Here is a 24,692-nt window from a genome sequence, read left to right on the forward strand (position 1 = left end):
TTTTGAGGCCAAGAATATTTTGATATTCAAACTCAGCAAACTCAACGAAGAAAGCATGGGAAAAGAAATGATAGACCAATCTCACTCTTTGTGAGGTACAAATGTTAGGCAAGTTTCAACAATAGACAACCTATGATTGTACTTTAAATATTTACAGATTAAAGGAGAAAAGAAAACAAAATGGAAACAAAATATTTCTTGTATCAATTGATACAGAAAGTAGCTGTGATAAAATTGAACACCCATTCAGGATTTAACAAACTAGGAATAAATACAAACTTCTTTAATCTGATAAAAGCTTTCTATGGAAAAATGTATGTCATACTAAAGAGTGGTATATTAAAAGTGGTCTCCTTAAAGTCAAGAACAAGTTGGGTGTGGTGGCTCACGCTTGTAATCCCAGCACTTTGGGAGGCTGAGGTGGGTGGGTTGCTTGAGCCTAGGGGTTTGAGACCAACCTGGGCAACATAGTGAGGCCCCATCTCTACAAAAAATACAAAAATTAGCTGGGTGTGGTGGCGTGTACCTGAAGTCCCAGCTACTTGAAAGGCTGAGGTGGGAGGATTGCTTGAACTTGGGAGGTCGAGGCTACAGTGAGCTATGATCATGCCACTGCACTCTAGCCTGGGTGAGAGAGTGAGACCTGTCTCAAAAAAAAAAAAAAAAAAAAAAAATCAAGAACAAGTCAAGGAAGAACATTCAGAAGAGGAAATCTAAATTACAAATAAACAAATGAAAGCTGCTCAGCTTCAGTAGTAGTCAGGGAAGGAAAGTTAAAACGACAGTTGCTATCTCCCAGTACCAAAGCTGAGCAGACAGAGATGCACTGGAATATGTATACTCTGCTGGTAGATGTGGAAAATATTACTGCTGCTTTGAAAAACCATGTAGAATTACTTAGTAAAGATGAGGATGTGCCAATGACACAGCAGTTCCACTCTGGTTTCTTACCATAGAAAATCTTGTACAAGTGTGTAATAGGAAATATACATGAAATTAAATTGCTTATGATGTCATTGCTTATAGTATTACAAGATGGGTGTATTAGTCCATTTCCACATTGCAGATAAAGACATACCTAAGACTGGGTAATTTATAAAGAAAAAGAGGTTTAATGGACTCACAGTTCCACATGGTTGGGGAGGCCTCACAATCTTGGCAGAAGGCAAAAGCCACATCATATATGGTGGCAAGCAAGAGAAAATGAGAGCCAAGTGAAAGGCTTTTTCCTTATAAAACCATGAGATCTCTTGAGACTTATTCATTACGATGAGAGCGGTATGGGGGAAACTGCCTCCATGATTCAATTATCTGCCATCGGGTCCCTCCCACAACACATGGGAATTATGGGAGCTACAATTCAAGATGAGATTTGAGTGGACACACAGCCAAACCATATCAATGAGAAACAATCCAAATGTTCATGATGTTTAAAAAAATGTGGGATATTCAGATCATGGAACAATATGCAGCAAAGAACAACAGAAATACAGCTACCTACTTCAGTGGTGTAATTCTCGAAACAATGCTGAAGGAAATAGATAGCTTGAAAAAAACTCCATGCAATGTCATTATGATTATATAGAGATTGAAAACAAGCAAAGTGGGGAAATGCAAATTAAAACAACAATGAGATACCAATACACGTCTGTGAGAACGGCCAAAAGCCAGAACACTGACATCAGCAAAAGCTGATGAGGTCGTGGAGCAACAGGAATGACCATTCATGGCTGGTGGGAATGCAAAATGGTGCAGTCACTTTGGAAGACAGTTTGGCTGTTTCTTACAAAACTAAATATGTCCTGGCATATGATCCAGCAATCACTCTCAATGGTTACCCAAAAGAGTTGAAAACTTGTGTCCACACGAAAACCTGCACATGGATGTTTACAACAGCCTTATTTATAATTGTCAAAACTTGGAGGCAAGGAAGACGTCTTTCAGTAGGTGAATAGACAAATAGACCATGTTGCATCCAGATAATGGGATATCATTCAGCGTTAAAAAGAAAGAAGAGGCTGGGCGCAGTGGCTCACGCCTGTAATCCCAGCACTTTGGGAGGCTGAGGCAGGCAGATCACCTGATGTCAGGAATTCGAGACCAGCCTGGACAACATGGCAAAACCCCATCTCTACTAAAAATACAAAAATTAGCCAGCATGGTGGCGTGTGCCTGTAATCCCAGCTATTCAGGAGGCTGAGGCAGGAGAATCGCTGGAACCAGGGAGGCGGAGGTTGCAGTGAGCCTAGATCGCACCACTGCACCCCAGCCTGGCTGACAGAGTGAGACTCTGTCTCAAAAAACAAAAACAAAAACAAACAAAAAACAGGCCAGGCATGGTGGCTCACGCCTGTAATCCCAACACTTTGGGAGGCTGAGGTGGGCGGATCACAAGGTCAGGAGTTTGAGACCAGCCTGGCCAATGTGGTGAAACCCCGTCTCTGCTAAAAATACAAAAATTAGCCAGCCATGGTGGTGGGCACCTGTGGTCCCAGCTACTCAGGAGGCTGAGGCAGGAGAATCGCTTGAACCCAGGAGGCGGAGGTTGCAGTGAGCCAAGATCATGCCACTGCACTCTAGCCTGGGTGACAGAACGAGATTCCATGTCAAAAATAATAATAATAATAATAATAATAATATATATAAAGAAATAAGGGTCAGATGTGGTGGCTTGTGCCTGTAGTCCCAGCACTTTGGGAGGCCAAGGGAGAATCCCTTGAGCCCAGGCACTCGAGACCAGCCTGGGCAACGTAGTGAGAACCTGTTTTTATAAAACATTTTAAAATGTGGTGGTGTGCACCTGTAGTCCCAGCTACTCAGGAGGCTGAGGTGAGAGGATTGCTTAAGCGTAGGAGGTCAAGGCTGCAGTGAGCTATGATTGCACCACTGCACTCCAGCCTGGGTAATGGAGCGAGACCCTGTCTCAAAAAAAAAAAAAAAAAAAGTAAAAAGAAAAAAAATGAAAGGAAAAAGAAGAAAAGAGAAAAGAAATGAGCTATAAGCCGGACATATTACTAATTGAAAGAAGACAATCCAAAAGGGCTACATGCGATTCTAAGTATAGGACTTTCTGGAAAAGGCAAAACTATGAGACAGTAAAAAGATCAGTGGTTGCCAGGATGTGGGAATGAATAGGCGGAGTATAGAGGATTTTTAGTGTAGTGAAACTCCTCTGCGTGACACTATAGTGGTATATCCATGCTATTATACATTTATCCAAACCCACAGACTGTCCGCCACCAAGCGTGAACCCGAAGGTGAACGATGGGCTCTGGTGTCAATGATGTGTCAATGCCGGTTCATCAGCTGCCACAGACAGTAGGGGAGGTGATGCATGTTCAGGGTAGGGGGTCCATGGAACTCTCTGTACCTTCCTCTCAATTTTGCTGTCAATCTAAAACTGCTCTAAAAAATAAAATCTACTAAAAATGTACACATATGTAACAAACCTGCACGTTGTGCACGTGTACCCTAGAACTTAAAGTAGAATAAATAAAAATAAAAATAAAGTAATATGTCAGAGGTTGAAAAACAACAACAACAACAACAACGACAAAAAAAAAAAAACACAGGCCGGGAGCAGCTCATGCCTATAATCCCAGCACTTTGGGAAGCTGAGGCGAGATTATTGCTTGAGTCCAGGAGTTCAAGACCAGCCTGGGCTACGTAATGACACCCTGTCTCTACAAAAACAAAAATAAAATTAGCTGGGCGTGGTGGTGCACACCTGTAATCCCAGCTACTCGGGAGGCTGAGGCAGGAGAATCGCTTGAACCCAGGAGGCAGAGGTTGCAGTGAGCCGAGATAGTGCCACTGCACTCCAGCCTGGGCAACAGAGCGAGACTGTCTCAAAAAAAAAGTGACTCAAACATGTGAAAAGATGCTCAATCTTACTCATGATGAATAAATTTTTTAAAAAACGAATGCTACAAATATATAAAAATAAAAATATTATCCTGGCATGGTGGTGCTACCTGTAGTCCCAGCTACTTGAGAGGCTGAAATGGGAGGATCGCTTGAGCCCACGACTTTGAGGCTGCCGTGAGCCATGATCGCACTATTGTACTCCAGGCTGGGGAACACAGTGAGACCCTGTCTCTAAAAAACAACACAAAGCAAAAACACACACAGTCAACATAATATACAGTGTAGAGATGAGACACATCACTAAACTATATATAAAACAAGTTGATGAATAACATAAGTGGTTAACATAAATTCTGGGTTGAGAGAGGCACACAAGGCCCTTTTGAGGTATGGGATACATGTTTGGATTTAAATTGCATTTATGTAGGTGTTCGTTCTATTATTCTTGAACTGTACAAAATACGATATACTCACCCATGAGTGAAAGGAAAAGAAAATAATTCTACCAGCTGATTTACTCACATTGTAGTGATGGGACTTTTTCAGCAATTTTGATGTCATGTGATTGCGTCAAGAAGTCAGTCAGAATTTCAGAACTGGAACAGACCAGGAACAAAAATATCCATGAAGAAAATAACCTCAAAATTACAGTCAGTGGTAGGATAGGTTGAGAACCAGCTTGTTTTTTGGTTTTTGTTTTTGTTTACATTTTCCCACCCTGTTTTGTGAAGCAACACATCCTAGTTACCAGTGGACATCCCTGAAAGGTGTTAACTTTCTCTACTCAGGAAGACAAGTGGACTTCAAGTCATGTGAAGCTATTTGAAAATATCTTGTCCTTTTGAGAATGAAAACAACTTATTTTATGAGTCCATTTATTTATTTATTTTTGAGACAGGGTCTCACTCTGTCACCCGGGCTGGAGTGCAGTGGTGCCATCATGGCTCAATGCAGCCTCTGTCTCCTGGGCACAGATGGTCCTCCCACTTCAGCCTCCTGAGTAGCTGGGACTACAGGCATGCAGCACCACACCTGGCTATTTAAAAAATATTTTTGTAGAAATGGGGTCTTGCTATATTGCCCAAGCTGATCTTGAACTCCTAGGCTCAAGCAATGTACCCACTTCAGCCTCCCAAAGTGCTGAGACTACAGATGTGAGCCACTGCACCTGGTCATCCATTTTAATTATTTTCATGTACTTAATGAAATAACCTAAAATTCAACTAATAACCCAAATAAGACATACTATCAGGTCTTGGTAAGAAATGAGAGTCTTAGCTGGACACGGTGGCTGATGTCTATAATCCCAGAAATTTAGGAGGCTGAGGTGAGATGACTGCTTGAGCCCGGGAGTTTGAGACCAGCCTGGGCAACATAGTGAGACCCGATTTCTACAAAAAAAATGAAAAAACGAGCTGGGCATGGTGGCATGTGCCTGTGGTCCCAGCTACTCGGGAGATGGAGGTGGGAAGATCTCTTGAGCAGGGGGCTAAAGGCTACAGTGACCCATGATCCAGCCACTGCACTCCAGCCTCTGCTACAGGGTGAGACCGCATCTCAAAAAAAAAAAAGAAAAGAAAGAAATCAGAGTCTTACCAGACTGACCAATATGGTGAAACCCCGTCTCTACTAAAAATACAAAAATTAGCCAGGCGTGTTGGCGCATGCCTGTAATCTGAGGTAGAGCCTGAGGCAGGAGAATTGCTTGAACGTGGGAGGCAGGGGTTGCAGTGAGCTGAGATTGGGCCACCGCATTCCAGCCCGGGCGACAGAGTGAGACTCTGTCTCACAAAAAAAAAAAAAAAAGAAAAGAAATGAGAGTCTTGAATATTAAAGCCAGTGTAGTACTTGCAATATAACATGATTTTCAAGTGGCACTTTAAAGACTTCCTTAATTCTTACTATTTCATTGTAAAATTTCGGAGTCTAAAATGCATTTTATAGAGTAAAAGTAATAAAAAGTGAATTCAGTTCTACAGCACCCTCAATCCAATCATCTTCGTTCTCTCTCTCACACTTTCTCTCTCTCTCTCTCTCTATATATATATCTCTTACGTACATATTCTCTTTAGTCGTCTCAGGCACTAATTTGGGCGTCATCTTTATCTTCCTCTTGGTTTTTACAACGCAGAATCGGTCACCACATCCTCTTGACTTTGCTTTTATCAGCACCATCATGGTGGAGACTTTCCTGTCTATCTCTGTCATTCATCTCCTGCCCAGGACTCCTTCAGCCCATGACCACAGACTTGCCACACCCTTCCTGTAGCTTTCTCTTTAAAGCGTCAACCCCACCCCCCACCACAGCTTCCAGAATCATTTTTCTTAGATATTGCTGAGGTCATCATGCAATTAATTACTCAGAAAAGCTTTCTGGTTCTGTTGGTGAAAAATATAGAGCTGGGAGCTAAATGACAAGAACTCGTGAACACAAAGAAAGAAACAACAGACGCTGGGGTCTACTTGAGCGGGGCGGGTGGGAGGAGGGAGAGGAGAGAAAAGACCACCATTGGGTGCTGGGCTTAGTACCTGGGTGATGAAATAATCTGTACAGCAAACCCCTGTGACATATGTTTACTGATTAACAAACCTTTCCATGTACACCCAAACCTAAAATAAAAGGTAAATAAATAAATAGGCTGGGCGCACTGGCTCACGCCTGTAATCCCAGCACTTTGGGAGGCTGGGGCGGGCGGATCACTTGAGGTCAGGAGTTCGAGACCAGCCTGGCCAACATGGTGAAACCCCCATCTCTACCAAAAATACAAAAGTTAACCAGGTGTGGTGGTGTACGCCTGTAATCCCAGCTACTCGGGAGGCTGAGGCATGAGAATCACTTGAACCCAGGAGGCAGAGGTTGCCATGTGCTGAGATCATGCCAGTGCACTCCAGCTGGGGCCATAGAGTGAGACTCAGTCTCAAAAAAATAAATAAATAAATAAATAAAAGATAGAGCATGGGCTGGGTGCGGTGGCTCATGCCTGTAATCCCAGCACTTTGAGGGACCAAGGTGGGCAGATTGCTTGAGCTCAGACGTTTGAGACCAGCCTGGGTAACACAGTGAAACCTTGTCTCTAAAAAACATACAAAAAATAGCCAGGTACAGTGCAGCACACCTGTAGTCTCAGCTACTTGGGAGTGAGTGGTAGGAGGATTGCTTGAACCTGGGGGGTTGACGCTGCAGTGACCTTTGATCATGCTACTATATTTCAGCCTGAGCAACAGAGTGAGACCCTGTCTCAAAAAAAAAAATATGTATATATATATATATAGAGAGAGAGAGAGAGAGAGCATCCCTGGTGTAGTGAACACTGTAGTGTGCTACTCAGTCCCTGCTATGAACATGAGTGCGTATGTACTGTTTTGCGTCTCACTGCTTTTATTTCTTTGGGGTACATATTTGGGAGTGTCAGACTTTCTCTTAATCTTATTTTTTCTGGCACATTATCTCTCCTTTACTCTCAGCTCTCTCCGGCGTCCATGAATCTAGATCTTTGCTTATACATCACTGGTTAAAATTACAAGTAAGTTTGTCCAAGTTGTCGAGATGTGTTCATCTGGCTGTAAGGAGTAGGAGGAGAATTCTTCTGACAAGCACTGCTGTGCAAAGCTCCTGTCTCCAGCCCCGCCTGTGTCTGCACCTTGAGAGCCACCTGCTGTCTCCCATTCCTGAGATGGTTAAGATTTCTGGGACTTCTTGTTGGGTTCTCCTGTGTATTGCCGTGAGTTCATTGCCTCCATCTCCGTCCTGCCTGCCATGACAGTTACTGCTAGCTTACAGTCTTAGTCCATTTGGGCTGGGAGGCTTGTAGACAACAGATGTTTATGGCTCATGGTTCTGGAGGCTGGAGGTCCAGGATCAAGGTGTGGCAGATTCAGTGTCTGGTGAGGGCTTCCTGGTTCATAGATGGCACCTTCTCACTGTGTCCTCACATGGTGGAAAGGGTGAGGGAGCTTTCTGGGGTCCCTTTTCTAAGGGCACTGATCCCATTCATGAGGCCCCACCCTCATGACATCAGCACCTCCCAAAGGTCCCACCTCCTAACCTCATGACTTTGGGGGTTAGCATTTCAACATAGGAATTTTGGGGGTCACACACATTCACACCGCAGCATCCATCTGCCTCCAAGCCTTCTAAAGGTCCTCCTCGTCTTTTGTCTGCTGTGTTCTCACACATTCTCTTTGTCCTTTGTTTTCCTTTTAATTCCAGCCTACATCCATTTTGAGGAGGGGGAAAAAGAGAGACAGACACCCATGCGCGCGTGCACACACACACACGCACACACACAAACACACAGCAAAGATAAACTATTTTGTTAAATCTGCTATGTGCTATGTACTATGTCTAACAGTAAGTCCTAGTTCTTTGTTCATAAACCTGCATTTCCCGTTAGACTATATCATCTGGAAAGGAGAATATAATGTTTCCCTCAGCCTTTTTATTTCTGACTCTCAGCACACTGCCTCAAAACAGGAGCGATCAGAACGTGTTCGTTAAGTAGGCAGACGTGTCTCATCAATGCCAATGTTAATTAGCATCTAGAGGTCCAGGTATCTCTCCCACTGCTTAAACATGCTACATCGAAAATTAGAGAAATGAAACCAAGCTTGCTTCTATGTGTGAGAAAAGAGGGGATAAATGGCTTGAAATGAGAATGATATTTTTTCTCTTTTTCTTGAGACAGGGTCTTGCTCTGTTGCCGAGGCTGGAGTGCAATGGTGCAATCATGTCTCACTGCAGCCTTGACCTCCCAGGCTCAAGTGATCCTCCCACCTCAGCCCCCTGAGTAGCTGGGTCCATGGGTATGCAGCCCCACGTCAGGCAAATTCTTTTTGTATTTTTAGTAGAGACAGGGTTTTGCCATGTTGCCCAGGCTGGTCTCAAACTTTGGACTCAAGAGACCTGCCCCCCCTTGGCCTCTCAAAGTGCTGGGATTACAGGTGTGAGCCACCGCACTCAGCCTGAAATGAGAATGTTTTACTCAAATATAGGAGAACCTCTAAGTTTCTGGGTCTCCATGAGACTGGGAGGAAAATGGCTCGCATTGTTGTGACATTTCAGTGTGTGAAGGGTGAAGAGAAAAGACTCTAGAATAGTGGGGGCTGGGGAGGCGGAGGGAGAAAGACAGAGCGAGAGAATGAGAGAGAGAGAGAGTGACAGAGTCAAGCAAAAAGAGAGAAACTGAGTGGGAGAAAGAATGAGAGAGAATGACAGAGTCATGCAAAAAGAGAGAGGGAAAGAAGAGGGAGAGAGAGAGAGAGATCGTGGGAGAGAGAATGAGAGAGAAAGAGAATGACAGAATTATGCAAAAGAAGAGAGACGGAGAGACTGGGAGGGAGAATGAGAGAAACAGAGTGGGAGAGAGAAAGAGAATGAAAGAGAGAATAAGAGAGAGAAAGAGAGAATGAGAGAGAAAATGAGAGGCCGGGCACAGTGGCTCACGCCTGTAATCCAAGCACTTTGGGAGGCCGAGGTGGGCGGATCATTTGAGGTCAGGAGTTCAAGACCAGCCTGGCCAACATGGTGAAACCCCATCTCTACTAAAAATACAAAAATTAGCCGGGAGTGGTGGTGTGTGCCTGTAATCCCAGCTACTCGGGAGGTTGAGGCAGGAAAATCATCTGAACTCGGGAGGCAGAGCTTGCAGTGAGCCGAGATCGTGCCAATGCACTCCAGCCTGGGGGACAGAGCGAGACTCCGTCTAAAAAAAAAAAAAAGAAAATGAGAGAGAGAGAGAGATGCAAAGGGTTGAGAAATAAAGAAGGGATTCGACTTTGCCTCAGGCTCAGCAGCACTGGAAGCTCAATTGTAACAGTGATGCCTTCACCATTTTGGGGGGGAAATGTCTAGGATTGCATACACAACCCAGCCATGCCACATGAGGGGCTGAGCATGAAGGCTGGAGCTCACGTAGCTGCAGAATGCCTCATAACGGTAACCCCCATGCACTCTTGCTGGTAATGTCTTAGAAAACTGGATTTGAGGAAATGAGGGCAATTTGAGCATGAGGGAGACATGGAATTCAGGAACTGATGCAGCTAACGTGAAGAAATTTTGGGGGAATTTTCAGGATGACCACAAAAATAACATCCTGCACACAGTGAGTAGGGAGCTGGCCTTAACATTTTACAGCCACGATCACATTTAATGCACGTGACTATTATTATTCTCATTTTCCAACCAGTCATGGAAACTGAGCTGCAGAGAGGCAGACTTATCTGATCAAGATACCACAAGAAGCAATCCAGGCTACAAACCCAGGGTGTTTGGAAACGGGATGTCCTGGGGACAGTAGCTCTGGGGGTGTCTTAGAAAGCCTCGAATCCAGGTTGGAGAAGGAAGTTGTAGGGTCCCAGGAGGCTGTGTTCACCATGATGATGTGACTACCTTAGGTGTTAACGGTATTTGGAAGGGATTTTCAGTCTCCTAATAAGTCTGTGAAAAGAATTTTAGAAGGCAAACCATGAACAGCTAGCAAGCTTAGGAAATTCAAGAATGTATACAAGGAAGGGAAGTTAGGTACATCTCAGTATTTAGAGAACTCACATAATGTAAGTTTGGGTATTCATTTAGTAAACATTGGTGATGTAGCCATATCAGGAAGCTGAATAGAAAGGAAATGTGTGTGTGTGTGTGTGTGTGTGTGTGTGTGTGTGTGTGTGTGTGTGTGCAGGCACTTGAGGGAATGGTGATTGGGCAAAAAATGAAAAGCCATCATCCTACAAACAGAAAGTTAATAGATACCATCTAAAGTTAAGAAACACAAGAGATTTCTGGGCAAATAGGTTATTTCAAAATATAAAGTAGATCCCAGAAAAAAAATAGGAGTGAACATTGAGGGCAAGACATAAGCTTAAGGTTCGGCTTCATCTTTTGAGCTTTATACATGTATCACTTTGACAAGAATAAAAAGAATAAAAACTACATTTAAAATTAGAGGCCAGTCATGGTGGCTCACATCTGTAATCCCAGAGTTTTAGAGGCTGAGGTAGGAGGATCGCCAGAGGCTAGGAGTTTGAGACCAGTCTGGGTAACACAGTAAGACCCTGTCTCTACAAAAGAAATTAAAATTGGTTTTGTGTATGATGGTATGTGCCTGTGGTCCCAGCTACTCGGGTGGGTGAGGTGGGAGAAAACTTCAGCCCAGGAGTTCAAGACTTCAGTGAGCTGTGATTGCACCACTGCACTCCAGCTTGGGTGACAGAGTGGAGACCCTGTCTCTAAAATAAATAAATAAGTAAATAAAATTAAATTAAAGAAGAAGTATTCTTTTCTTTTTTGTGACAGAGTCTCGCTCTGTCGCCCAGGCTGGAGTACAGTGGCGTGATCTCGGCTCCTGGGTTCAAGTGATTCTCCTGCCTCAGCCTCCCGAGTACATGGGATTACAGGCGCCTGCCACCATGCCTGGTTCATTTTTGTAGTTTTAGTAGAGACAGGGTTTCACCATGTTTGTCAGGCTGGTCTCAAACTCATGACCTCAGGTGATCCGCCCGCCTCGGCCTCCCAAAGCGCTGGGATTACAGGCATGAACCACCGCGCCTGGCCTATTATTTTTTCCTTCCAACTTTTATTTCCGGTTCAAGGGGTACATGTGCAGGTTTGTTGCATGGGTAAATTGCATGCTGTGGGGCTTTGGTGTACAGACAATTTTATTGCCCAGGTAATCAGCATAATACTGGATAGGTAGTTTTTCAATCTTCATTCTCCTCCTACCCTCCACCCTCAAGTAGGCCCTAGTGTCTATCATACCCTTCTTTGTGTCCATGTGAACTCAATGTTTAGTTCCCAGTTAGAGGTGAGAACATGCAGTATTTGGTATTCAGATCCTGCATTAATTTGCTTAGGATAATGGCCTCCAGCTACATCCGTGTCGCAGCAAAGGATGTGATTTCCTTCTTTTTCATGGCTGCATAGCATTCCATGGTGTGTATGTACCATGTTTTCTTTATCCAATCTGTCATTTATGGGCATTTTGGTTGATTCCATATCTTTGCTATTGTGAATAGTGCTGCAATGAACATACGTGTGCATGTGTCTTTATGGTAGAATGATTTATATTCCTTTGTGTACATACCCAGTAGTGAGATTGTGGGGTCAAGTGGTGATTGTGTTTTAAGTCCTTTGGGAAATGTCCAGACTGTTTTCCACAGTGGCTGAACTAATTTACACTCCCACCAACAGTCTATAAATGTCCTCTTTTCTCTCAGCTTTGCCAGCATCTGTTATTTTTTAACTTTTAATAACAACTTAGATGACAACTTTAAATTTAATTTTAAAATTTAGACTCTGACAACGTTCCATGTGTAAGTGAATATTCAAAATTTATCTTGGCTGGGCCTGGTGGCTCATGCCTGTAATCCCAGCACTTTGGGAGACTGAGGCGAGTGGATTGCTTGAGCTCAGGAATCTGAGACGGCCTGGGCAACATGGTAAAACCCTGTGTCTACAAAAAATACAAAAATTAGCAGGGCATGGTGGTGTGTACCTGTGGTCCCAGCTAGTTGGGAGGTTGAGGTGGAAGGATCTCAGGAAGTGACGGCTGCAGTGAGCTATGATCACACCACTGCACTCCAGCCTGGGTGACAGAGCAAGACCTTGTCCCCCACCCCCAAAAAAGGTATATTATCTACTTTAAAATTTGATTAAATGATTAAACAACACAGGTCAATTGATTCCATTTCTGTGTTGTCAAAAATAACAGCTGAGTTTGCTAGGTTAAAACGAAGCAAGAATTTTTGAGAGCTTGGAATTGCGTGGTGGAGAGTTCAAAAGCAGCGAGATAGCCTCTGTGTCATCACTGCTGATGGAAATTGGCTCTTCATGGGAAGGTGGAGATGCAGGAGGAAACTAGTGAGAGGCATTCTGTGGTCCTTGACCAAGGGCTAGAAGCATTACCCCCATAGAGAGAGGACTTCCACACAGAAGCTTGGTGATGTTGGCAGAATAATGTTACTGAAGGACATCCATACCCTAATCCCTGGAACCAGTGGCTACGTTGCCTTACATAGTCAAAGGGACTTTGCAGATGTGATAAAGTTAAGGATCTTGAGATTGGGGGATGATCGTAAATGATCCACATGTGTCCAGTGTCATCACAGGCATCCTTATAAGAGGGAAGTAGGAGGTCAGAGTCAGAGACGAAGACATGAGGATGGAAGCAGAGGTGGAATGATGTGCTTTGGAGATAAAGGAAGGGGCCATGAGCCAAGGAATGTGGGTGGTTTCCAGAATATGGGAAAGCTAAGGAAATTAATTTTACCCCTAGAGCTTCCAGAAAGAACCAGTTTTGCCAACATCTTGGATTCAGCCTATGATGTGATGTGAATTTTTGTCCCCACCTGTATCAGTTCCTTCTCACACTGCTAATAGAGACATACCCAAGACTGGGTAATTTATAAAGGAAAGATGTTTAATTGGCTCACAGGTCAGCATGGCTGGGGGCTTCAGGAAACTTACAATCATGGTGGAAGGAGAAGCAAACACATCCTTCACGTGGCGACAGCCGGGAGCAGTGCAGAGTGAAGCGGGGCAAAGTCCCTTATAAAAGCATCAGATCTCATGAGAAGTCACTCGCTATCATGAGAACAGCATGGAGGTAACTGCCCCCATGATTCAATGACCTCCCACTGGCTCCCTCCCATGACACCTGGAGATTATGGGAACTACAGTTCAAGATGAGATTTGGGTGGGGACACAGCCAAACCATATTGCCACCCAAGTCTCCTGTTGAATGGTAATCCGGGTGTTGGAGGAGGGGCCTGGTGGGAGGTGGTTGAATCATAAGGGCAGACTTCCCCCTTTCTGTTCTCATGATAGTGAGTGAGTTCTCATAAGATCTGGTTGTTTAAAGGTGTGTAGCACCTCCACCTTTGCTCTCTTCTTCCTTCTCCAGCCATACAGAATGTGCCTCCTTCCTCTTCGCCTTCTGCCGTGATTGTAAGTTTCCCGAGGCCTCCCCAGCCATGCCTCCTGTACAGCCTGCAGAACCGTGAATCAATTAAACCTCTCTTCTTTATAAATTAGCCAGTCTCACGTAGTTCTTTTTAGCAATGTGAGAACAGACTAATACAGCCTGTAAGACCCATTCTGAACTTCTGACTTACAGAAATGTAAGATAGTCCATTGATGGTGTTAAGTCACTAAGTGTGTGAGAATTTGTAACAGCAGCAATAGGAAACTCGTATACTTGGTGTTTCCAACTCATTATGCTGATGATGCCTCCCAATTTGAGCAATCCAATCTTGAATTGGGCTACAGCTGGTTTCCCTGTCATTGCCCCATTCAACAATGTAGATGTAGGAATTGTTGGGCCAGGCATGGTGGCTCATGCCTGTAATCCCAGCACTTTAGGAGACTGAGGAAGGTGGATCACTCGAGGTCAGGAGTTCGAGACCAGCCTGGCCAACATGGTGAAATCCCATCTCTACTAAAAATACAAAAATTAGCCAGGCATGGTGGCAGACACCTGTAGTCCCAGCTACTCAGGAGGCCGAAGTGGGAGAATCCCTTGAACTTGGGAGGCAGAGGATGAAGTGAGCTAAGATGGTGCCATTGCACTCCAGCCTGGGTGACAGAGCAAAACTCCATCTCAAACAAAACAAAACAAAAACAATGTAGATGTAAGAATTGTAAATTCTTCATCTTTTTCTTTTTTAGAGATGGGGTCTTGCTATGTTGCCCAGGCTGAGCTCAAATTCCTGGGCTCAAAGGATCCTCCCGCCTCAGTCTCCTGAATAGTTGGGACCAGCACCTGGCTTGTAAATTATTTGTTTCAGTTATTTTGCTTAAATACATTATTTTATTTATTCTTTTCAATATTTCTTTTCTACATATTTCTTTTTTTGAGATGGAGCCTCACTCTGTTGCCCAGGCTGGAGTGCAGTGGTGCGATCTTGGCTCACTGCAACCTCTGCCTCCTGGGTTCAAGCAATTCTCCTGCCTCAGCCTCCCAGGCGCCTACCACCACACCCGGCTAATTTTTGTATTTTTAGTAGAGTCAGGGTTTCACTATGTTTGCCTGGCTGGCCTTGAACTCCTGACCTCAGGTGATCCGCCCGCCTCGACCTCCCAAAGTGCTGGGATTACAGGCAGGAGCCACAGCTCCTGGCCTTCTTTTCTACGTATTTCTATATTCTTTTTTTCTTCTGTATATTCTTTTTCTTTTTTTTTACTTTAAAACACATTTATATTGGCGTATTCTTTTTTTAATTGACAAATCAAATATTGTATGTATTTATGATGTTTTGATACATATATCCACTGTGGAATGGCTAAATTGAGCTAATTAACATTCCCTAACATAGTTATGTTTTCGTGGTGAGAACACTTAAAATCTACTCTCATAGTAATTTTCACTTAACAGTGAATGTCTTCACCATTCACCGCCGATAAAATATATTGTTATTTACTGTGGTCATCATGCTATAAAATAGATCTCTTGAACTTATCCATCCTGTCTAACTGACATTTTGTGTCTTTTTTTGAGGGGGGAGCTTCTTTTTTTACAGACATGGGGTCTCACTCTGTTGCTCAGGCTGGAGTGCAGTGGTGTAATCATGGCTCACTGCAGCCTTGAAATCCTGGGCTTGAGATTCCCCTGCCTCAGCCTCCCAAATAGCTGGGACCACAGGTGGGCGGCACCATGCCCAGCTAACTGAAATTTGCTTTTTTGGCAGAGGTAGGGTCTCACTATATTGCCAGGCTCATTTTTTTTGTCATTGACCAATATCTTCAGTGAATATATTTGCTATTTGATTATATGTGGCAGGATATTGCTCTGTTTGACTAGCTCTCTGAGGGTGGTTAGTGTGACCCAGCATAGATGCTCAGTGAATACATCTTCATGAGTTCAGTTATACTTGAAGGTGGATGATGATAAAGATGGGACTTAATACCCCATTTCTGACATAACACTGGACATCTTTGGAAGGAACTTCGGGAGGCAGCTCATTGTAACAAGAAGATGGACTTACAGTAAGATAAGATATGGTCTGATTAGAGGAATGCAAATCAAAACCACAATGAGAGACCATCTCACACCAGTCAGAATGGCAATTATTAAAAAGTCAAAAACCAACAGAAGCTGGTGAGGTTGCAGAGAAAAAGGAAGGCTTTTACACTATTGGTGGGAGTGTAAATTAGTTCAACCATTGTGGGAGAGTGTGGTGATTTCTCAAAGATCTAGAGGCAAAACTATCATTTAACCCACCAATCCTATTGCTGGGTATATACTCAAAGGACTATAAATTACTCTATTATAAAGATACATAGACGTGTATGTTCATTGCAGCACTATTCACAGTAGCAACAACATGGGATCAACATAAATGACCATCAGTGGTAGACTGGATAAAGAAAATGTGGTCCATAGACACCATGGAATACTATGCAGTCATAAAAAGGAGTGAGATTATGTCCTTTGCAGGAACATGGATGAAGCTGGAAGCTGTTATCCTCAGGAAACTAACACAGGAAGAGAAAACCAAACACTGCGTGTTCTCACTTATAATTGGGAGCTGAACGATGAGAACACATGGACACATTGTGGGGAAGAGCACACTCTGGGGCCTGTTGCAAGGGGGCGCAGGGGGAGGGAGAGCATCAGGAAGAATAGCTAATGGATGCCAGGCTCAATACCTGGGTAATGAAATGTACATGAAAACCATAATGAGTTGCTATCTCATGCCAGTCGGAATGGCGATTATTAAAAAGTGAAAAACAACAAAGCAGCATGGCCCACGTTTGCCTATGAAACAACCTGTACAGCCTGCACTGATACCCCTGGACTTAAAATAAAAGTTGAAGGAAAAAGAAAAAGGATATGGTCTGACTACCTGGGGCCACTTTCTAGTTGACGTGATATTATCCACAGTAATTCACTTGGCTGGGTCTCAGAATTTTTGCCTGATGAGATAACAGTGGTTACTTCAGAGAGTTTTGGGGAAAAAAGCATATAGGCTACTGTGATAGGTAGAAGAATGGTTCCCCAAAGATGTCCACATCTGAATCCCTGGAACCTGGGAACAGCTGGTCTTGCACGGTCAGGGGGACTTTGCAGATGTGATGAGGTTAAGGATCTTGAGATGGGAGATGCCCCTGGATGACCCAGGCTGGCCCTAAATGCCGTCACAGGCTCCTTCTAAGAGGGAGGCAGGAGGGTCCAAATTGGAGAAGGAGACATGAAAATGGAAGCTGAGATGCGAGTGAGGGAGAGCCTTGAGCCTGGAAATGCTGGAAACTAAAAAAGGCAAGGAAACGGATCCTCCCCACAGCCTCCAGAAAGAACCAGCACTGATGGGTTTCATAAGAGACAGAAACTTTCTCTGTCACCCAGGCTGGAGTACAGTGCTACAATCACGGCTCACTGCAGCCTTGAGCTCCTGGGCTCAAGCGATCCTTCCACCTCACCCTCCCAAGTAGCTGGGACTACAGGCAGGCACCACAACACTCAGCTAATTTTTAGTATTTTTTGTAGACAGGGAGTCTTGCATATTGCCTAGGCTGGTCTTGAACTCCTAGCCTCAAGCAATCCTCCTGCCTCAGCCTCCCAAAGTGCTGGGATTACCAGTGTGAACCACTGTGCCCAGTCGACACCTTAATTTTATCTCCATGAGCCTCGTGTGGGGCTTCTGACCTCTAAAACTGTAATACTTTTGTTTGTGTTAGGCACATACGTTTGTGGTGATTTTTTACAGCAGCATTATAAAACTAACATGGATTTCATTTGGGAATTTGGGAAAAGCTCATTTATTGCCTAATGTAGACAAGCTTCTTAATAAATGGTAGGTCCCCCCCTTCCCTCCCTTCCTTCTTTCTTTTTGAAAGACAAACCCACCTATGTATTATAGGACTCTGAATATTCCTAATAATAGATCCTATGGGAAAAAATGATGATGGTTATATAAATAATAACCCACTTATTTTCTTCTCATCTTGTTGCCAAGTATAATAAATAGATCTTGATGTGCAAATGCATGAGAAGCATGATTTTCATGCCGATTCACGATTAGCATACCTTTCTGGTGCTCAGTAATTTTAAAGTGTTTCACTCTGTTTTTCCCAAAGACAAACATACTAAGATCACAAGAAAGAACTACATGCTTTTATTCTCTGCCTCTGAGCTAAATCCACTGGGGTATTTGCGTGGGAGTTTTGGGGAAACACTGAGAAAAAAAAAAAAGACAGAATACTATCTTTTTTTTTTTTTTTTGAGACAGTCTTGCTTTGTTGCCCATGCTGGAGTGCAGTGGTGCAATCTCAGCTCACTGCAACCTCTGCCTCTTGGGTTCAAGAGATTCTCCCACCTCAGCCTCCTGAGTAGCTGGGATTACAGGCACTCCAATACACCTGCTAATTTTTGTATTTTTATTAGAGACAGATTTTCATCATGTTGGCCAGGCTGGTCTCAAACTCCTGACCTCAGGTGATCTGCCTGCCTCAGCCTCCCAAAGTGCTGGGATTATAGGCATGAGCGACCATGCCTGGCCCTATTAATTTTTATTTATTGCTCTTATTTTTATTTTTATTTTTTGAGATGGAATCTCGCTCTGTCACCCAGGCTGGAGCGCAGTGGCATGATCTCAGCTCACTGCAACCTCCACCTCCCAGGTTCAAGCAATTCTCCTGCCTTAGCCTCCCAAGTAGCTGGGATTACAGGTGCCCACCACCATGCTCAACTAATTTTTGTATTTTTAGTAGAGACGGGGTTTCACCATGTTGGCCAGGATGGTCTCCATCTCTTGATCTCGTTATCCGCCCAACTCGACCTCCCAAAGTGCTGGGATTACAGGTGTGAGCCACCGTGCCCAGCCCTATAATTGCATTTCTAAAGAGCTAACTAGGAAGTGACGAACAGGGGAAAAGGAGAAAAGACAAAAAAGAGGAAAAAATAATTTTAAAAACTCATTCTCTTTCTCTTAGGAAAATGGGGGTAATGGCCGGGCGCGGTGGCTCATGTCTGTAATCCCAGCACTTTGGGAGGCCGAGACAGGTGGATCACGAGGTCAGGAGATCGAGACCATCCTGGCTAACACGGTGAAACCCCGTCTCTACTAAAAATACAAAAAATTAGCCGGGCGTAGTGGCAGGCGCCTGTAGTCCCAGCTACTGGGGAGGCTGAGGCAGGAGAATGGCGTGAACCCTGGAGGCGGAGCTTGCAGTGAGCCGAGATCTCGCCACTGCACTCCAGCCTGGGCGACGGAGCGAGACTCTGTCTCGAAGAAAAAAAAAAAAAAAGAAAAAGAAAAATGGGGGTAACAGGTTACAATGTGACCTTCCTATGGGAAGGGCAAGTTGCAGTAGTACAAAATGCAGACTTGTGCCTTCGGGTGCCCCCTGCAAGGGTGCATTACAGAACTCATGAAAGGAGCAGCCCAGGTACCTGCCGAGCACATAGACTCATGGAGGAGGCAGCAGAACGGTTTGGAGGTTACACCCTCTCTCATTATTTCCTCTAAGCCTTTTATCCTAAAGGCATGACCTATTTTGGAAATGAATGTGGAGACAAATGCCAATTTTGGAGACAAATGCCAGCTTCTTCAGTTAGGAACTCAGCCAGTCTGGGCTTGTGCAGCTAAGAGACTAATGGCATGGAATCTTCTTAGCTTGTAGGTTAAATGCTGCTAAGTGGAGAGAGAGTCTGGTGTGGAGCTTGGAAGAAGCCTTTGCAACGTCACCTCGGGATTCCCTGGGGCCAATCATTTAAGGCACTGGTGAGTCCAGTCCATTGTCTTGACCTTCCCTTGCTAATGTTTGGGGGTTTTGTCACGTTTTCTGTTTGTCACTTAGAAACGAGGCACAATGAAAAGAGGTCAAACCAAATTTGTTCAGTTTTGTTACAGCTCTGGTAGATGCTAAGGAGTAGGAGTAAAAATGAGGGAAAGGAGGGGAATTTTAGATTTTTCATAGATTTTAATTCTGCACGTTGTCATTGTTTTATAAGCATAAATGTACATGTGCATACACACACATACACACGCAACTATAACTGCCATGCATCCACCCACACATTTATTCATCCATCCATCCATCATTCCATCCATCCACCCACCTACTTACCCGTCCATCCATCTATCCACCCACCCATCCATACATACACCCACCCTCTCACCTACCTATCCATCCATCCATCCATCTACCTATCCACCCACCCATCTATTTACTCACATGCCCACCTACCCCTCCATCCATCCATCCACCCACCCATCCATCCATCCACCCCCCTACCCATCCAGCCAGTCATCTATTCACCCATCCATCCAGCCATCCAGCCATCCACCCACCCTCTCACCTATCCATCTATACATACACCTACCCATTCAACCATCTATACACATGCCCACCTATCCCTCCATTCATCCATTCACCTACCCATCTATTTACTCACATGCCCACCTACCCCTCCATCCATCCAGCCATCCGCCCACCCACCTATCCATCCACCCTCTCATCCATCCATCCATCCATCCATCCATCCATCCATCCATCCATCCACACACCCATCCACACACCCATATACCCATCCATCCACCCATATGCCCAGCTATCCCTCCCTCCATCCATCCGCCCACCCATCCATCTACCTATCCATCCACCCACTCATCCATCCGTACATCATTCAATCCATCCACCCACTCACTCATCCAGCCAGCCAGCCAGCCAGCCAACCAGCCACCCAACCAACCATCATTCCATTTAACCATTATTCCATCTAACCATCCATCCATCTATTCATCCATCCACCCACTCATCCATTCATCCATCCTTCCATCCATCCATCCATCCATCCATCCATCCATCCATCCATCTATCCATCCATCTAACCAGCCAGCCAGCCAACAAGCCACCCAACCATCATTCCATCCATCCACCCACCCATGCACCCAGTTACCCATCCACTTACCCATCTATCCATCATTTCATTCATCCATCCACACATCCATGCCACTCATCCTCCTACCTATCCATCCATCCATTCATCATTCCATCCATCCTCTCATCTCCCCATCTATCCAGCCACCCATCCATTCATCCATCCATTCATCATTTCATCCATCCACCCATCCATCTACCACCAATTTGTCCATCATTCCATCCATCCATCCATCCATCCATTCACTAACCCATGCTACTCACCCACCCACCCATCCACTCATCATTTCATCCATCCACCCATCCATCTACCACCAATTTGTCCATCATTCCATCCATCCATCCATCCATCCATTCACTAACCCATGCTACTCACCCACCCACACATTCACCCACCCATCCAACTATTCATCATTCTGTCCATTTATTCACACACCCACACTACTCACCCACTCACCCCTCTACCCATCCACCCATTCACCATTCCATCCATCCTTTCATTCATCCGTCTATCATTCATCCTTTCATTCATCCGTCTGTCATTCATTCATCCATCCACCCATCCATCTTTCTATCCATCTTTCCATCCATCCATCCAGCCAGCCAGCCAGCCAGCCAGCAAGCCAGGTATCCAGCCAGCCAGCCAGCCATCTACCTACCTCACTCACCCATCCATCCATCCATCCACCCACCCATCCATCCATCCACCCACCCATTCATCTGTCCATCATCTATTTATCTATCCATCCATCAATCCATCTGTCAGTCCATCTATTTTGTATGTTTGAGGAGACCAAAATTGGGTTCCTTCTGCCTAAATGGGAAAGCAAGTTTTTATCCTTCCAGGCCCCTGAATAGAAATGAAAATGATTCCATTTCTAAACCAAGGCTTTGGAAGCATTTAGCACCATCAGAGAATGGGGAGACATGGGAGGCTGATGATCAGCATAACAGGCTTCTGGTTCTCTGTCCCGATGGTCTCCTCTGTGCAAAGCTGACTCTTGACTTTTCACCTCAGTTTTTAAGACCTACCGTGATCTGAGCAACATGTAACATCAAAAATCCAGTTTGGTGGCTCATGTAGGTCAGCAGGAAAGTCATCTTTAGCTACTGGTCTTCCTTCTGCTTTTCTCTCTTGCTTATGTGATTGTGCCCCACACAGGTTTGTATGTCCCTCCACTCTTTCCCCCAAAATTCTTGCCATTTGATGTCCTAGGCTAAACTTTAAAAAATTGTGGTAAAATGTACATCACATAAAATTTACCAATTACATTATCTTTAACTGTACAATTTGGTAGTATTAAGTGCATTTACATTGTTGTGCAACTATCACCACGATCTATTTTCAAAACACTTTCTTCACCCCAAACAAAAATCGTGTCCCCATTAAGTAATACTTTTTCATTTTCCCTCCCCACCAACCTCTGACAACAACCATTCTACACTCTGTCTCCAAGTATTTGACTCCTCAAAGGACTTCATGTAAGTGGAATCATATATTATTTGTCTTTTCATGATGGGCTTGTTTCACTTAGAATAACGTCCTCAAGATTTATGTATATTGTAGCATATGTCAGAATTCTCTCCCTTGAAGGCTGAATAATATTTCATTGCATTCATATACTACATTTTACTTATTTATTCATCTATGGACATTTGGGATCCTTCCATCTTTTGGCTATTGTGAGTAATGCTGATATGAGCACATACAAATATCTCTTTGAGATCTTGCTTTCAATATTTTTGGGTATATACCCAGAAGTGGAATTCTATTTTCAGTTGTTTTAGGGAACTATTAATACTATACTTCCCTAGGCAGGGCTTTGCCTGTGTCCATAGTTGCTCCAATGTGTCCTCACTCTTATGAACCTGTCCTGTTTCCAGGTTCCAACCTACTGGGCTTGATCAAGGACAGGACCAATTCCTATTCAGATTAATGAGGATTTTCTTATTCAAAACCATCACCAAGGACTATGATGAATAAATTGATGATGGATACATGCATGGTAGATGGATGGATGAAAGATGATGGATGGATAGATGGATGGATGGATGGATGGATGGATGGATGGATTGATGGATGGACGAATATATTGGATGAACGTATGGATGGATGAGGGTAGATAATAGATGAATGGGTAGATGGGTGATGGATGGTTAGATAGATGAATAGATAATGAATTGATGGATCTAGGATGGATGAATGAATAGCTAATAAATGGATGGATTGATAGATGTATACATAAAAGGATGACAGATGGATGAATGGATGGAATGGATGATGGAATACGGATGGATGGATGGATACACAGATGAACGTTAGGTGAATGAATGGATGGATGAATATATAGATGGAACATGGATAGCCTCATGGAAAAAGAACCAGAGCTCTAAAAGCTCCAGGTCTGGCCCTGACACTAATATTTTGTCCCTGTGTAATTAATTTAAGCAAATCCCTTTGTGTCTAAATTGTGATGTCGGACAAGGCTGTATAGAAAATTGTGTGTTTGTGTATGTGCATTGTTCATACAGGAACATTTACGTGCCAGTGTTGGCTGGGGCCCCTGGCACCCTGAGGTGGAGATGAAATTGTCTCAAGCTCCTATTTTTACTTCTCATGAAAATTCAAATCTGTTTCCCAATTTCTGTGACTTCCTTGGAGGCTGGAAGGAATGTTACCTTCTTATAGAAGCCCTGTACTCTGGATTTCTGCTTCCACACACACACCCCAGAATCTGTAATGAAAGCCAACCTCTTCTGCAACTTTCAAGCAAACACACCACACTGATGCAGCCTTCCCAGTGTAGCATAACAGACACAGCAAAATACAGTGGTGAGGGAGAAAGCAGAGAATGAGTTTACAACGCATTATCCTGTTTCTCACCCCTCTTTGGCTCCCTGGAATTTCCTTCTTGCTGTTCCTTCACTGATTTTGAAAATCCATTCAGCCCTCTCCAGCTTCTGCTCCCAAAACACACATCCAGCCCACTGGGGTACCCAGTGAAATATCAAGGTTTCCATTCCAGTCGATTCTCTCTTCTTCAAAGGTAGTTGTGGTTCTGAAAGCGGCATTCTTCTTTTTCCTATTTTCTGTGTATGTTTCCAATAGACTGTCACTGTTAGGCAAATTAGCCTTAAAATCAAATTGAGGCTGGGCATGGGGGCTCATTCCTGTAATCCCAGCACTTTGGGAGGCTGAGGTAGGAGGACTTCTTGAGGCCAGAAGTCTGAAACCAGCTGGGGCAGCATAGTGAGACCCTGTCTCTACAAAAAATTACAAAATAAAAATTAGCCTGGCATGGTGGTGCACACCTGTAGTCTCAGCTACTTGCAGGCTGAGATGGGAGGATCACTTGAGCCAAGGAGGGTGAGGGTACAGTGAGCTGTAATTGTCCCACTGTGCTTCACTCTAGGCAACAGGACAAAACCCTGTCTCAAAACAGACAAAAAATCCAATCGACCTGGGGTTAGATTCTGGTCCTGAATCTCAGGTGATTTTTGTGAAATCAAGACATTTTATGTAAAGGGTTTGTCATAATGTTTGGCATTTAATAACTAAGCAATGATAAGCACTACTTAATATCAATAATAATATTTTCCTACGTTTGATAGAGTGCCTGGTAATAATAAATAATGATACATTTTCTTATGTTTGCTACTTAGTAAGTAATAGGTAGTAATCTAGTCATTATATAATAAATATATGTTTTATGTATTTTTAATAGTTCCATGTAAGCCAATGACGTTTGGCTGGGTGTTGCAGAATTAGACACCATTTTTATAGGTGTCAAAATAAAGTCTTAAAAAATTATCCCGGTATTTGCAGATGAGTGTGAAGAGTCACGAACATTTTAAGTTATACAAAATGTAATCTTCTAAAAGTGGACTGAGTCCCCTGAAGATGAAGTGTGAGCTGCCTGGTACCTTGCTGTTTGAGAGAAGTTGTAACACCTAA

The sequence above is a fragment of the Gorilla gorilla genome, chromosome X, assembly GCF_029281585.2.
Source record: "Gorilla gorilla gorilla isolate KB3781 chromosome X, NHGRI_mGorGor1-v2.1_pri, whole genome shotgun sequence".
Taxonomy (NCBI): Eukaryota; Metazoa; Chordata; class Mammalia; order Primates; family Hominidae; genus Gorilla; species Gorilla gorilla.